This window comes from Meleagris gallopavo, chromosome 1 (genome assembly GCF_000146605.3).
Source record: "Meleagris gallopavo isolate NT-WF06-2002-E0010 breed Aviagen turkey brand Nicholas breeding stock chromosome 1, Turkey_5.1, whole genome shotgun sequence".
Taxonomy (NCBI): Eukaryota; Metazoa; Chordata; class Aves; order Galliformes; family Phasianidae; genus Meleagris; species Meleagris gallopavo.
In genome coordinates, this window is record NC_015011.2 from 158,680,261 (window position 1) to 158,696,378 (window position 16,118).

The following is a 16,118-nucleotide window of genomic DNA, read 5'->3' on the forward strand; positions in this document are numbered from 1 at the left end:
AAAAAAAAAAAAAAAGCAAGATCTCTTTACCTTTCCCACTGAATTATCTTGTTGTAGAGATTCCACATGATGGTTGGCCTGGAACCTATCACAGTGAATATGTGCAATGACCAAGATTTCTTTTCACCTCTACCTAACTCACAGTTCTGATGCCAGCCCCTCTGGCCAGTCCTAAGGCTCTGTGTAGCTGCAAAATTTGCATAGATGGCAGTTTTACTAAGGAGGAAAGCCGAAAAAAAAAAAAAAAAGCTAATTTGTCTAAAATATGTGTACAAATGACATTATAGCAGCATATAGCATCACTGAAACCTATGTTGCTGTTAACATTATCAGCACAAAAACAATCATTTTGGGAGATATGACTTAATTTTCCTTTCCTAAACAGCTTCAAAGGAATAAACAGGGAAAAATAGCTTGGGTATCTTCTCTCTCCTTATCTCTCATGACAGAAAGCTTTATGGGCATCTACACTGTGCCTACTGTCCCACTGACTTTGTCAGTATTGGTGAGATAGTGGAGGTGGAAGGTACACAACAAAGTGTTGACAGCTCTGCTTGGCTGTGTTATTTTTCTTCATGTGTAATACCTGAGATGTCGCATTGATAAATCTTTCTTTTCACGAGACTCCTCTATTTCCTGAGTTATCCTGACTGCCTTTCAAAATCATATCCTAGAGGAAAATTAGAAGTGTGTACTGGGCCTATTCTAAACATAACTACCAGAAAGATGCCTCATGAAAACATTCTGTATGGTAGCACTGCCAAAAATGGGTCATCTTGCTCTAGAGACAAACTCAGTAAAGCCTGGATATATTTCAAGTCTATAGAATTATATTATTGCCCTCCCTTATGGTAAATCCTACTTATTACAATCATGGCTTAGTGAGGTGTTCCACATTCTGTGATCCAGATGCTCAGAACCAATACTGTTATATATTAAACTGCAATCTAAATTATAACTGCTTCAGAGACTGCTTCAGATTCTGATTACAGGTTGCACTACCAAAAAACAGTGATACAGGTGTTAAATTATCATGATAATGGTCTTCTGGTGCACAGAAACATCCCAGAATATATTTCAGCTACCACTATATTTTCATAACACTCCAGAAGATCCTTTAGCATCAAAGTGTGCAAATTCCTCTTATTTCCAGAAGCATAGACAGCTGGTGACCTCCTCTTTTCCTGCATTATTATACAGTGTTCTAACCTTAGTGGAGATTACAAATAATTATCATAATAATTATATCTATTACAGCGATGTAGATCTGCTGTGGAACGAATCAGGTAATATGAATTACATTTAAAAATAAAGATTTGAGAATAAGCCAACAGGGGGAAAAAAAAAAAAAAGTGTGAAAGCCTTCTAATCAATGTTTATACAACTGCATTGTACATCAATTTCTGAACCAGTCACACTTGGGTTTTTCTTGTATATATCAACAGGGTAAAAAAATGAATTTCCTAATAAATACTCTCCTGGCCTATTTCAGAAAATTACTGTGAGATTAATTGCATCCAGGAGTTTCTATTTTCTTCTAAGTGGCTACAAATGAAGTTGAATTTGACAGCTCTGGGTGCGGATGTTCATGGAGGCAGATGACTCTCACCCACATTGTCACCCTACTAGTGTTCACAAGTGGTAAGCACCAGTGTAAGGTCAATTCAGCACAGGATTAGGGAAAGAAGTGCAGTTGCGAAATGCTGTGATGTGTAAAACACTATAGAATCAGGAGTATTTTTTGTCTCTGCAGGATGGTTTTAGTGAGAAGTGAAGAAAAAAAGTTGAAGATCTTTAGACTGCTAAATCCACATTAGTTAGCCTGCTCCACAGTTTTTCATCTGGATTGATTTCAACACCTGAATAAGCAACACTGCCTCTACAGAGCACTGCCGTCACTGGTTCAGATATGTCCTAAGGCAGCTGTGCTTTATCTACACTGATAAGTTAAATGTCTCTGAGTCTGTTCTCTGGCACTGAGGGTATTGGCATGGGACCACTCTGGTTTTGTTTTGTTTTGTTTTTAAACTATTATCCATAATACTACAGTATTGCTTTCTAAATAGACAGACCATGTGCAAACAGCCCATAATCCTTTGCCCACTTTAATTCTCCATCTTGATGAAAATATAGGGGACAGTGTAAACTGGTCAAAGTCATTCTGGAGACCCTGTTAAAATGATAGTAGAACATTGGGGTCTTGAGGGTGCTATCTGGCCTCACTTCCCCTAATCACAGTTTAGGACCAGATTTCAGCCCCTACCCCAACAACGCTACATCAGGGATTGTCTGCAGCTCTTTACAGACCTGTCTGGCCATTTGATTTCCCAAGCCATGGGCCCACAATTCAGCCTGGTCTTTGCCCAACACCAGGGAGGTGCTTGATGCATAGGGATGGGGCTGCCCCAGTGCCCCAGGCTGCCTTGCTCCTGACTGGGATAGGCCCTGACCCTGGCTGCCAGACTCTGCCCTGGCAGACCCTGCATTCTGCAGGAGAAGGACACAAAATTGAGTATGTGGAAGAGTTTATCCAATTTAAGCTTATTTTCACAAAGGTAATTTCAGTCTATTGAAATAGCTGGTAATATATAAAGCAAGACAGACTCAACAAGAGAAAGAAAGAAGATTAGGCATCAGAAAAAGAAAAGGATTACTTAAAGAGGATGTTCTATGGTGAGAAGGAGGCTCTGACCATAGCAAACTGTGAGGGCTGACTTACAACACAGCACACACCACTCATGTATCACACAGGTAGATGTACAGATACTAGTAGCACTAAATTATTGGCCAGTGTTATTTCCTGATCTCACTGGACACTCTGCAGTAGAACTTCTAATGATGCTCTTTTTAGAATAATTACTAAAGTAATTGAAACTTTAATTAAAGAACACCAAAGTATATTTTTCCTTCTAATAGGCAGCACCTGCAACACATGAAAATTATTTGTTAGGATTGCTAGATTTTTCTAATATTATAAAGGCAACTGACTGCACCCATATGCCCACTTAATGAACAAATACACAGGACGAACAAGATGATGCATTCACAAAATAAATAAATAGATAAATAGATAAATGAATAAATAAATAAATAAATAAGAGAAAAAATGAGTCATCCCTTGAAAAAGAAAATTGTTTATAATATTAATAGTGCATTACAAACATTAGTTAATTATCTCAGAAAAGATTTACACCAGGTCTGGACAAGGTAATTAAGATTGCTAATTTAGTGATTTTGGCCTTCGGAATATTTAACATGAAACCATTTGGTAAAAATTATCTCGGTGACTTATCTAGATGATACTTTATCTTGAGCTGAATGCCACAGATTATATTCTTCCATTTCTGTAAGTATATGGCTGTGTCACAGAATGCTAAATTATTACAGCCAGTTTCTTACACCTGCAGAAATAAAATACAGTGTTCACCATTCTTATTCTGTTATGAATAAAATTTTTGGTTTTGTTCCAGCTTTCTAGATCTAAATCTACTTGGTGACATAAAATACAACTTTTGGAAAAAAAACTGTTACAGTATATTTCCTCAGATTGCACCAAACATAAGGGCCTGGTTACTGTTAAATACAATTCACATTTGTAAGACTTTGAAAGGGAGAAACTCCCATGACAGAGAAGATAAAAGGGAACAATAGTGTGTTATAACTAACACAGCATCTACTGTCCAATGCACGAAAGGGCCATTAAAAATCGTAATTAAACCTTCCAAAAAGTTCCCATGAAGTAAATAGTTTTATTATCCCTGTTTTACAAGTAGGCAAACTGAGGCACAAAAATAACTATTAATTTGCTTAACACCACAGACAAATTAGTGCAATAAATCAATATAGATCTATGGTTTGAATTCATGAGTTTGAATTTTGTTACAATTCTTTCAGCAATAAATTCTACGTGATTCCTTTTGTTAAACTGGATTTCGTATTACTAGTGTTGTTATTGTGATTGTTTTTTTGTTTTTGTTATTAAGGAAAAAGGAAAGCTTTCTCAATTAGAAATAAAAAGTTCTCCAGAGAACCAATAACAATAAAGGAGAAGTTTGGAAACAGGACTGAAAACCCTGGAGCTATTTCCAAAGAGAAATTCCAACAAACTGCTTATTCTATCCTGTAATAAATTACCAGCATGACACACTGTGATAAGAGCCAGAGTTTATAACCTAATTTCCATTTTTCAAAGTATTTTTGTAGGTCATCCAACAAATGGTTGAAAGCTAAGTTAATGATTCTTGTAGGACAATTCAGTTTAGCAAGGAGAGAAAAAGATAGGAATGGAACAAGAAAACCATTTATAGTTTTTGATTTCTCACCATCAAGGAAAGAGGCTGATAGACAGAAGCACTACTTGGACAAGAGATGGTGCTACACAGTGTTCTGTGAACTCTGATTAGAAAAGATTAGAAACTGATCCTCTAGATCAACCATGATTCAGTAGCTGCAATAACTATGTGCTCTGCTGTTTTCTAAGATCAGTTTGTTCATGCTCTTCCATGGACTGACAATGGACTTTGGTTGAAACGTTAAATGAAGTCCTCTTTTAAGATTCTGCAGAAAGAGCAGTGCAAGCAATCATAATGCAGGCAAGCACTTGCTAGCTCCCGGTGCAAGCCTGCCAATATGACTTATTCCTAATTTCTAAGAGACATTGTATTCCAGCTGTTCTCTTCAGCACAGATTGCCAGACATTCTTGATTGCACCAAAGGAAAATAAAATTTTAATATAAAATCTGTATGTGTTTTATTTCCAGTGACTTTTAAAAGCTCTCTCAAAGTCTTAGCAGTGACTCATTCACTCTCTGTAATCACTTGGAGATCAATTGCTTGTAACAAGTGTTTGAAGTTGAGTTTGTAAGACAGATAATAGTGAAACTTTTCTTTGCAAGGCCTTCAGATATCTCAGAGTACAACCATGTATAGCAAAGATAATGTTCTTCAAAATAAGGTAAAAGAAATATTTGATTAGACAATGTATTATGATTAGAAGAAGACTAGGAAGTCTGCATGAAAACTTTTAAATTACAGGAAGAGAATGCTTTGGCTTTCATCTCTTCCTGGTAAAAAACCCTGGTGAGGTCACTGCACAATTTCTGGCATGACTTGCCCAAAAGTTCCAGCAAAATTTCATGGGTTATCTGAGTGTAACCGAATGCAGAAGTTATCAAAATATAAAGATTCCAATTATTTCACATCAAAGTAATCGTGACTTCCTTTCTAATGCATTAGTCAGAACTATGTCAAATTTTATAAAATGAAGATGTAACCTCAGCACTTTTTTTACCTATGTGTAAATAGTAGTTGTTTCTGATGACTAACATTGCTTTACTTTGGTTGAGAAAGTAATTAGATACTTTTTGCAGTTGACCCATTCTTCTCTCATATTCCCATATGTTTATTTACCCATTTTTTCCTAATAAATATTTTTTAGAACAGCCACAGTTAAACTTATTCCTTTACTTCTGATCTTTTCCTTTTATAAATGTATCCATCCCATTCATTGGGTTTATTTCTATTACATAACATAATACATGTACTGTGGTGGGAGGGTTCTGTTTTGTTTTTGTTTTAATTTTGTGGGTTTTTTTTGGGGGGGGGAGAGCAGATAAACAAACAAACAAACAAACAAACAAATAAATAAATATAGTCTTACTTTATTATAGTTTCTTTTGAAAAGCACTTTTATAATTTCTGTATGAGGATGTACTGGGGTAAGTTCATTCACTATGAGAACTAGTGGTACAACTATCGATTATTGAAATTATCATCACTATTATATAATTATATGATATAATGCTGCACTTACTTATTAAAATTGAACTCACAATGTCTGTCGTATATAGGATTAATTTTTAACATAGGTGTATTTTTTAAAAATTCTGTAATGTACTAATGTACTTCTGCGTTGGATATTTATCAACCAGTTTACATGTGAAAATATTAATACTGCGTGATTCTTGGAGGCTCACCACCTCCAAGAAGAATGTGTTACACATCAGTAGTCTGCAAAAATAATGTAGTAGTTTACAATCAATGTAAACAAATAGTGCTCCAGATGGGGCCTCACAAGAGCAGAGTAGAGGGGGGCAATCACCTCCCTGTCCCTGCTGGCCACCCCTCCTGATGGAGCCCAGGATACCATTTGCCTTCTGAGCCACAAGGGCACACTGCTGGCTCATGTTAAGTTTTTCATCTATCAAGACCCCCAGGTCCTTCTCTGCAGGACTGCCCTCAAGGACCGCTCCTTCCAGTCTGTATAGATGCCTGGAATTCCTCCGACTTAAGTGCAAAACCTTGCACATTGCTGTGTTGAACCTCATTAGGTTCACCCGGGCCCACCTTTCCAGCCTGTCAAGGTCCCTCTGAATGGCGTCCCTTCCTTCTACCGTGTCAACCGCACCACTCAGCTTAGTGTCAGCAAACTTGCTGAGGGTGCACCCGATTCCGTCATTGATGTCATTGATAAAGATGTTAAAGAGCACCGGTCCCAAGGCAGACCCCTGGGGGACATCACTCATTACTGGCCTCCACCTGGACATAGAGCCATTGATAACCACCCTCTGTCTGCAGCCTTCAAACAGTTTCTTAACCATCGAGTAGTCCACCCACCAAATCCATACCCCTCCAATTTGGAGATAAGGATGGGGGTGGACCATGTCAAAGGCCTTGTTCAAGTCCAGGTAAATTACATTGGTCGCCTTTCCCTAGTCCACGGATGCCATCACTCCATCATAGAAGGCCACTAGATTGGTTAAACATGACCTTCCTCTGGTGAAGCTGTGCTGGCTGTCTCACAGAATCACAGAATCACAGAATCACAGAATTGTAGGGGTTGGAAGGGACCTCTAGAGATCATTGAGACCAACCCCCATGCCAAAACAGGTTCCCTACACCAGGTCGCACAGGTAGGCGTCCAGGCGAGACTTGAATATCTCCAAAGAAGAGACTCCACAAACCTCCCTGGGACAGCCTGTTCCAGTGCTCTGTCACCCTCACCGTGAAGAAGTTCTTACGCACATTCGTGCAAACTTCCTATGCTGCAGCTTACTGTCCGTTTCCCCTTGTCCTGTCTCCACGTACCACTGAAAAGAGACTGGCCTCACCACTATGGCCGCCACACCTCAGATATTTATAAACCTGGATCAGGTCCCTTCTCACTCGTCTTTTCTCCAAGCTAAACAGACCCAGTTCACTCAGCCTTTCTTCATAGGGGAGATGCTCCAGACCCTTCACCATCTTTGTGGCCCTCCGCTGGACTCTTTCCAAGAGATCTCTGTCTTTTTGTACTGGGGAGCCCAGAACTGGACACAGTACTCCAGATGAGGCCTTACCAGGGCAGAGTAGAGGGGGAGGATCAGCTCCCTCCACCTGCTGGACACGCTCTTCTTAATGCACCCCAGAATGCCATTGGCCTTTTTGGCCACGAGGGCACACTGCTGGCTCATGGCCAACCTGTCGTCCACCAGGACGCCCAGGTCCCTCTCTGCAGAGCTCCTCTCCAGCAGCTCATCCCCCCAGCCTGTATTGGTGCATGCAATTATTCCTCCCTACACTTGCTTTTGTTGAACCTCATCCGGTTTCTTACTGCCCAGCTCTCCAGCCTGTCCAGGTCTCACTGAATGGCAGCACAGCCTTCAGGCGTGTCAGCCAATCCTCCCAACTTCGTATCATCAGCAAACTTGCTGAGGGTGGCCACTATCCCCTCATCAAGGTCATTGATGAAGATGTTGAACAAGTCTCGGATCACATGCTCATTCCTCATGTGATCAAGCATGTCATCCAGGATGATCTGTTCCATGATCTTCCCAGGCACAGAGATGAGAATCACTGGCCTGCAGTTCCTCAGGTCCTCCTTGCTCCCTTTCTTGTAAATGGGAGTGACGTGACCCTTCCTCTAGTCATCCGGTACATGAATGTCAGAGCTACAGTGTAATTGCAAAAGCTTCTAATCTTTTTTTCTGTAATGCTAATAAAAAATAAAATTCGTAGCTAAAAAATCTGTCATTCAAGACCGTTGCTGTCTTTTTGACTGGTTGATGTTTCTCCTTTAATAAATATCATGTCTTGTTTTAATGCTTCACATACACAAATACTGTGTCAAGTAGTCTTCATCCATTCAATCACTTCTCCCCAGGTGTTAACAGTTTTAGTTTCAGTCTTTTTTGTTTGTGTCCTGAATCAAAAAGCATTTTATTCCTGCTTTAAGTATTATATGAGCTTCAATTAAGACAAACAAAAAGTAAAAATTAAAATTAAAAAAAAAGGATAACTGGTGTTATCTATCTATTCTATAAATTTGAGAAACTTCTAACGGTATTTGCTAAATCGCTGGGCTAAATTTATACGAAAATTAGCAAATGTTATGGTCAGAGACACTACTATTTGCCAGCTCTACGTGGTTTTAACTGACAACAGTGCTTCATCAGCTAGTAAAATCTGACCTTCCATTTCAACATAAAACCAGTTTTACATAGTAATGGACTCTATCTGTCCATAAAGCTGCACAAGAAGGTAAGTGTTCAAAGTGTGATAAAAGGACAATAGTATCTAAGCATCTAAGATGGAAGAAATGGGAACTAGACTAGAGAGGTTGCAGAAGTCAATATGGAACAACAATCATATCATTATACTAACAAATTGAAAGTAAATCTCAGTATGAAAGCTTCTTAATACAATTCCCAATGGAAGAGAAAATTCTGATCCTACTATATTTGCATTGAATGAAAAGTATGTTCAGTATAATGTTTTCAGTGAGACAGTGCAAAATACTACCTATTCTTAGCTGAGAAACCTTTGTTTAACAGTGATTTCAAAGAACATGTACTATTTTAGTCAAGCTTCTAAGAATGAATTGTACATATGAATAACACATTAAGCATATTTGTATATCTGCTTTCCACAGACTACAGTGTTAACCACAAAGACATTCTCAGGTCACTTCATACTAACAAAAAACATTTTCATTTTGTAGGTGCAAGGCATATGCAAGAACTCAGACTACTCATTACACTTCTTTCTGCAGCACTGCCAACTCTTCAGGATTTTTTGGAAATATTTCAGTGGTTTTGCTTCTGGAATACTGCATAATATGATGAGATTGATTCATGAACTGTGGGAGCTGTTATCACCAGCTTGATACAGTTCCAGTCTACTTAATTAAAACTGCACAGTCCTCACTGTTACACACCTGGGAATGAGCACAGTCCTGCCTACTTTGAACTGGCTGAAGGATGGATTTTCACTAGGGAAGAAACCCTTTTAGACATGTTCATTAGTACTGCAAATGGGTAATATTTTGTCAGGTTCTCAAAACCTCAGTGCTGTAGTTCTCCCCCCAAAATAATTTTTAGATTGTGTTGTTGATTTAACAGTGGAAAGGGAGTGTATGATATAGCAAGCAATATCAAACTGAGTAACAGCATAGTTTGTCTTGTTGTGCTTTAGAAAGTTCAAGATAAAAGAAAAAGAGCAGCTGGAAGAAGGGGACAAGTAGATATACCAGAGGAAGAAAGACAGCTGAGGGGAAAGAGACAGCAGAACAAGGACACCCAGAGGGTGAATATGGTCCACACAATTCTAGATATCAAACTGATGTGAAATATCAAAGTAGACTTCACTTTATAGTCTACTGCAGCAAGTATCCCAGTCTTCCTGGCTTTTATGGTGGTACTGTCAGGTTTGGAAGAATGCTAGGATGTATTTGTCAATTTACAGTTGTATCTGTAAGTGCACGTGAATGTGTGCATGTAGAAATCTCTCCCCACCCATCCCTTTTCTTCTGTCTAAATATATACATATATATCTGTGTATGCATTGTCAGTTTTCTCACAGCTTCTGCGGAGAATAGTTCCCAATATGAGAGGTGTCTAAGAGATTAGAAACACCTATCTCACTTCACTAGCTGTGGTGAAATTATTTAGATAGGTTTAACTAAAAACTTAACCATTTTATACTTTAGGTTAGCTAATCTGAGATCATACTCCTAATTAGATAACGATGTAAATCTTTATATTTTTTTAAACAGTCATGAAAGAAAGTTCAGCCTCTCTGCTCAATAGGTAGTAATAAATTCTATGGGTTAATGAAGTTGCACAGGTACAAATACTAAACCAGAATCAGAAAGTAGTTTTTCTCCATCCTTATACTTTTGAAAAAATAGGAATGGGAATTTATTTTCTTTGCATTACAATAGTTTTTTGCATTTAAAATTATAAGATCAGTCATGTAGGTTTTATAATTAATTACTGGAAATGACATTAATTTCTGGGCGTAGCAATTTTTCCACTTAAAAGTCTTTGCAATAACGTCTTTTTTCTATTATTGAATATAACAGAAGTCTAAGTGCATATCCTCCATCATCCATATGAAGAAATGACTGTGCAAACAAATCATTGTATCATTGGAAGAAGTGGAGATTATTCTTGCAACTGAACTGTGATTGTATTTATATCAAATTTTCTATATAATACATCTGATTTTCATAGAATCAGATAGATTTTGTGATGATGACCCTATTAGAAATCAGTTGTCAATTGCTATAAATTTTCTAAATCTCTAATTTCTAAATCGCAGTTTAAAATACAGAAGGTGAGTAGGGAGAACAAAGTAAAACTTTCTGCTTGAACTGACCATTGCTACTATCACTCAATACCTGATAGCAGGTATTCTGCCTCCTGCTCTTTTTATCAACTCTATTTTAGGCACCTTTACAGAGGAGCTCTGTAGAGAGCAGTGCCCTTTCCTGAACACTTAGAGGGATGAAAGAAAGTGATAGGTTTTTACTAGCTTGACACGGACAATCTCAAAAAACTCAGAGGAAAGGAAAAAGGAAAGAAAAAAAAAAAAAGAAAACAAATAATGCACATAAGAAGCCCTTCAAAAGGCATTGAAAATACTAAAAGTTCACATAGATTTTAACTTGATGCTTACCAGACAATGCTGTTCAGCTGCTGACAGTATAACACAGCAGTGAGAACAGCATATTGCTAAGAATCACACATCTGCATCAGAATTAAAGTGTTGTAATGGTGGTTTTTTTTGTTTGTTTGTTTGTTTTAATCAAAATATGACATAAAACAATACAGCATATAGCAGACTGTGATGTAGATATTTACAAACCAAATTCCAGAATGCAGAAAAGTCCACATCCTGCAAAGCTGAAGCAGAGAGCAATACCAGATTGGGTCCCCACATAACAGTGCTGCACTTGCAGTGACTAGCCTGGTCATATATGACTTAGATGCAATACATCGTAAAGGTGTCAGATCCAATTTGGAGCTGAAAAAATTTACTTCTGTTATCCTGAAACATGAAAATATTTGACGAATTTAAGCATCTGATTCAAAGATGTCTTAACAATGAGCCAGCCTTATGCCATTGAAATAATCCACATATCAGAAATCTGAATTCTTCCACTGTGGCTTGTTTCTGTTGCCCCGTTACTTTCCCATGGCCATTGTAGTACAAAGCTACAATAGTGAAATGTGGAGAAGAGATGAAGCAAACCAGATATGCAATAAAGACAGAAGTGAATAATAGCCTGGGATTCCTGTTCTTTAACTAGCATCATCTAGTTAGAAAGGCAAATGTCACATCATCACAAAAACAATATTTTGCTTTAGATATAAGTGTAATGCTTTTACTTTTTTTTTCAAGTAGTTTATCATTAAAAATAAAAGATCTAAAATAAGTGTATTATGTAAATCCACAGAGAGATCAAAACAAAATAGAAGAATTTGTTTATATAACAACTGCAGCAAAATTGACATTGCATGTTGAGTCAAATGTACCAGAGCAGGAGACAATTTTTTTACATGTGCAGAGAAGCTTGAAAAATTTTTTGAGTTCAATGTTCAAGCACTTACAAAAAAAAACAAATGATTCTAGATTTTAGAAATGTCTGAAGCTATTATTCTCAATTCTGTCCCTCAAGTTACCCCAAATTTTCTCTGTTCCATATATGTGCTTCAATGCCCCGCACATTGTTAGGGACATTTCCTGCCATTTCTTCTTCCAGTCTTTTTTTTTATTCTTCTTCTTTTTTTTAATCCTTATTCTTTCAATCCTCTGTGCAACAAGACGAGAAAAACTGAGAACAGATGTTTTCACAGAAACTTTAATTCTGCTCCTTCACAGAATCATATAATAGAATCATACAATGGCTTGGATGGAAAGGACTTCAAGAGCCATTAGGTTCCAACTCCTCTGTCACAGGCAGGGTTGCCAGCTGCTAGATCAATACCAGATCAGACTGCTCAGGGCTCCATCCAACCTTTCTGGGATGGGCATCAACAAGCTCTCTGAGCAACCTGTTCCAGCACCTCACCACTCTCTCAGTAAAACTCCTCCCCCTGAAATATAATCTAAATCTCCCCTCCTTTAGCTTAAATCCATTCCCCCTTGTCCTATCACTAGCTATGTGTGTAAAAAAAAATTGATTTCCGTCCTGTTTATAATCTCCTTTTAAATACTGGAATGTCGTAGTAAGGTTTCCCCACAGCCTTCTCTTTTCCAGGTTGAACAAACCCAGTTCCTTCTTCTGGAACTGGAGGAACCTGTCTTCATAGGAGAGATGCTGCAGCACTTGGATCATCTTTGTGGCCCTTCTCTGAACCCTCTCCAAACCTCTCACATCTTTTCTGTGCTACATGCAGTACTCCAGATGGAACCTTAAAAGGGCAAAGTAGAGGGGGACAATTACCTTCTTCAGCCTGTTGGCCACTCCTTTTCTGATGCAACCAGGGATACCGTTGGCCTACCAGGCTGCAAGTGCATACTGCAGACACAGTTTTCATCAACCATAACACTTAAGTCCTTCTCAGCAGGGCTACTCTCAAGGAGTTCATGCTTATTAAACATGCAACTTTCTGTCACGTGTCTACAAACTGTAAGGTGAGCAGAAATCAGTTATGTTTATAATTTGACAGAAGCACTGCTAACATCTGTAGAAAATTTCTCAATATCTAAACATTTTGCAGGATGAACAACGTAGTCTAGAAAGACAGATGTTGCATGCAGAGTTACAACTACTGCTAAAATTTACAAATAGTCATTTTACGAATGGGGATTCAGTATACAACATTGCAGAAATGTGTTCTGTAGCAAAACTCTCCATATTCTTACCTTAAATAGTCAGATTGTTAGGGCAGCTTCCTAAAATGCTATTAAACAAGATGTAGGATTGAAAATACTTTTCTTAAAGTAAATAAAAAAAAATAAAAAAAATAGCAAGAACAAACAAACAAATAAAACTGGTCATGTAAAGCTGCTTTTGCCTATAGTTACCAAACTCATGGGTGGAAATTTATACTGGCTCCACCAGAATATTTAAATGTATGATGATTCTAGCAGTACAAGAAGATCTATTGATATTTCCACACCAATAAACAGTAGAAATGTAAAGAATAAATAGTTATGACAAAGAATAATACATCTTAATGAAAAAAAAAAAAATAAAACAATCTGCATGAAGAATTAAATTGTGTTTGTCCCTTATCTATCAAAGTGTTCCAGAGCCAAGAACAGTTGATCAGTTATTTCTTTGCTTTTTGTGGTAGGCTTTTGAGAAAAACATGTGTAGTCATATGAAATGACTGCTTTTTTCTCTGGTCCTACCTACTGCCAGACAACCCATGGCCTTATGTGAATTCTTCCTCAATGCTGTGGGGCAGAAAGACATGACTTATAATGTCAGAGGGTCCTCCCAGTACAAAAGCAGACTCCTAGTGATACTGGCAGTTTCTATCTCATTCATATGACAAGAGTGCCAGAGATACACAGAATTTGCTTTTCTACTAATGAGAGCTCAAGCACTGTGGAAACTGATATTTAGTTTAATCTTCATTTGCTTTCTAAATGTTTGGGAAATTCTTATGGTTTAGAAAATGTATTTGATCTTAAATCTAAACTTGCAAAAGTTTTGTATATACAAGCTCCCTGGAAAAAGTAGTATTTCTTCTTACTCCAAAGAATTTTTCTAGCAAAAGGAAGCCCTAAGCATCTAATTCCAACAAATTCTTTATTGTTGAGGTAAGGGCCAGCTGATGCACAGAATGTGTATGACTTCTGACAGACATGCTAAACCTGTAGATTTGTTTTAAAAAGAGCTTGGTCATTTATTGCTCTGAAAGGATGGGGGTGTTGAGAAAAGCATAATAAATAAACACAACTTACCCATTGTTATGACAGATTGATTCAGAAAAAGCCCTGTGAGAGGAATATTGCAAAGATCCCCATCTCCAGCACAGCCATCTGTGCTACTATTTGTTTACAGCTATTTTTGTTTTACTTACTGTAGTGTAGTTTCTGAGCTCTTTATTTCATCAATAGCAAAGGTCCTCAAAATTTTCCATCGTGTGGATTGTATTTTCACAAGGTGATTGTCTCATGGACACTTTCCTTAGCTGTGATCAACAATAACCTCATTACAACTATAAAAACTGCTTAGAGGGATAAAGCATGATAACTAGACTAATATGCAATTTAATGTTAAAATAAGTGTTTTGCCCTTATGATCCAAGTTAGTCATACTGGCTGATTCTGTTCATTGTTTAATCTCACTCCCATCTGCTCTATTTCCTTCCCGTCCCTTGTTTCCTGTACCCTGAGTCTTCACCATCAAATCTGTGCTGCCCCCTTCATTTCTCAACATTTTAAACTTTTTTTTCTCATTTTTTTTCCTCTTCATTTCCAGCAGTGGAAGAATTTTTTTTTTTCTTCATGTTAATTATTCTATATTATTTTAGGGCTTCTGAGAAGTAAGCTACCAGAATACACTGGGGAAAGAATAAAAAGGCTAAAAGGCAAAGGCCATGCAGCTCTCTGGATAAACATACTTTAGAACACATTTTTCTGAGTGTTAATTTAAAGACAATTTTAGCATGTTATTAGGGAAACAAAGCCATCAAGTCTGCATTTTTGTTAATCTCAGTGATTTCATATCTGCAGGGATTCAGTATGCTCACACTATAGGTAAGTACCGTGCAATTTTATGTATATAACTAAGCAACTCAAGGTATACACAGTAATGATTCTCTTTCAGGTGAAAATAAGCTTCTCTGAGGAAAAATCAGAGCAGTAGTCTGGCTCAGTTGCTCTGCAGGAACTAATCTCTCTTTACTGGTACTGTAGGGAGCGTTGTCAGATTAGCTCCCTAAACTAGACAGGATGTTCATGAAACTGGTTCTGCCCAAGGCATAGAATGATCTAATGGGACCGAGTGCAGGTTGTACACTGTATGAGAAAAGAAGTGTGAAAGCACATGGACACACTGGCGTGTCCTTCCATCCTAAGGAAGGGATTAGTATTTAAACTCACTGATCATTAAAATGAGGTGAGTGCACATTATTTCATAAAGCAGTACAGAGCTATGTTTCACAAAAGCTGTCCAGTAATTTCTCTATGGATTTCTCAGAGGTTGATCACAGTAAAAGAAATTTAAAATCAGCAGAAAAGATGTAATTCAAGCCCATTGCGGAGGATTACTAAGCAACAGACAGAGCACTGATATGTCTGCTGTGAGGATAATGAAGAATTTTTTGATGCTTAGCCCAGCTATGTTATGCATGTACATAGAGTTGGCCTGTTGCATTTTCATCATTGTATCTTTTGCATGCTGGCTGGGCAAATTCTCCCATCAATTATATATTTGGACAATTAAAGAAACAGATAAAATATATGTTTAAACTGCAATTATATACATATTAGTTTTAAAGAGTCCTTTTATTGAACAGTTAGAATGGCTGCATTTATGACTACAGACATGCTCATAACAACAAATTTCTATTTAAAGATTATATTTCTGCTTGAAAATGCTAAACGATTTCCAGTATTCATGTGGCTCTCTTCTGTCTAATTTAATCGTAGGTGAATAACATATACAGACAAGTGCTTTTCCATAGTAACTGTATACTGGGTCATTTGTAACTATTTGTAACCACATTTTTATCACTGTTAATGTGTTCAGCATGGGCGTGAATCTGCAGACTTATCCATCAAATATGTGCTGCAATATCTACATCACATATAGTGAAAACCTATTCATCAATGAGGCCATGTGTAGGGTGCTGCACTTGGGTCAGGGCAATCCCAGGTATTTATACAAGCTGGGGGAA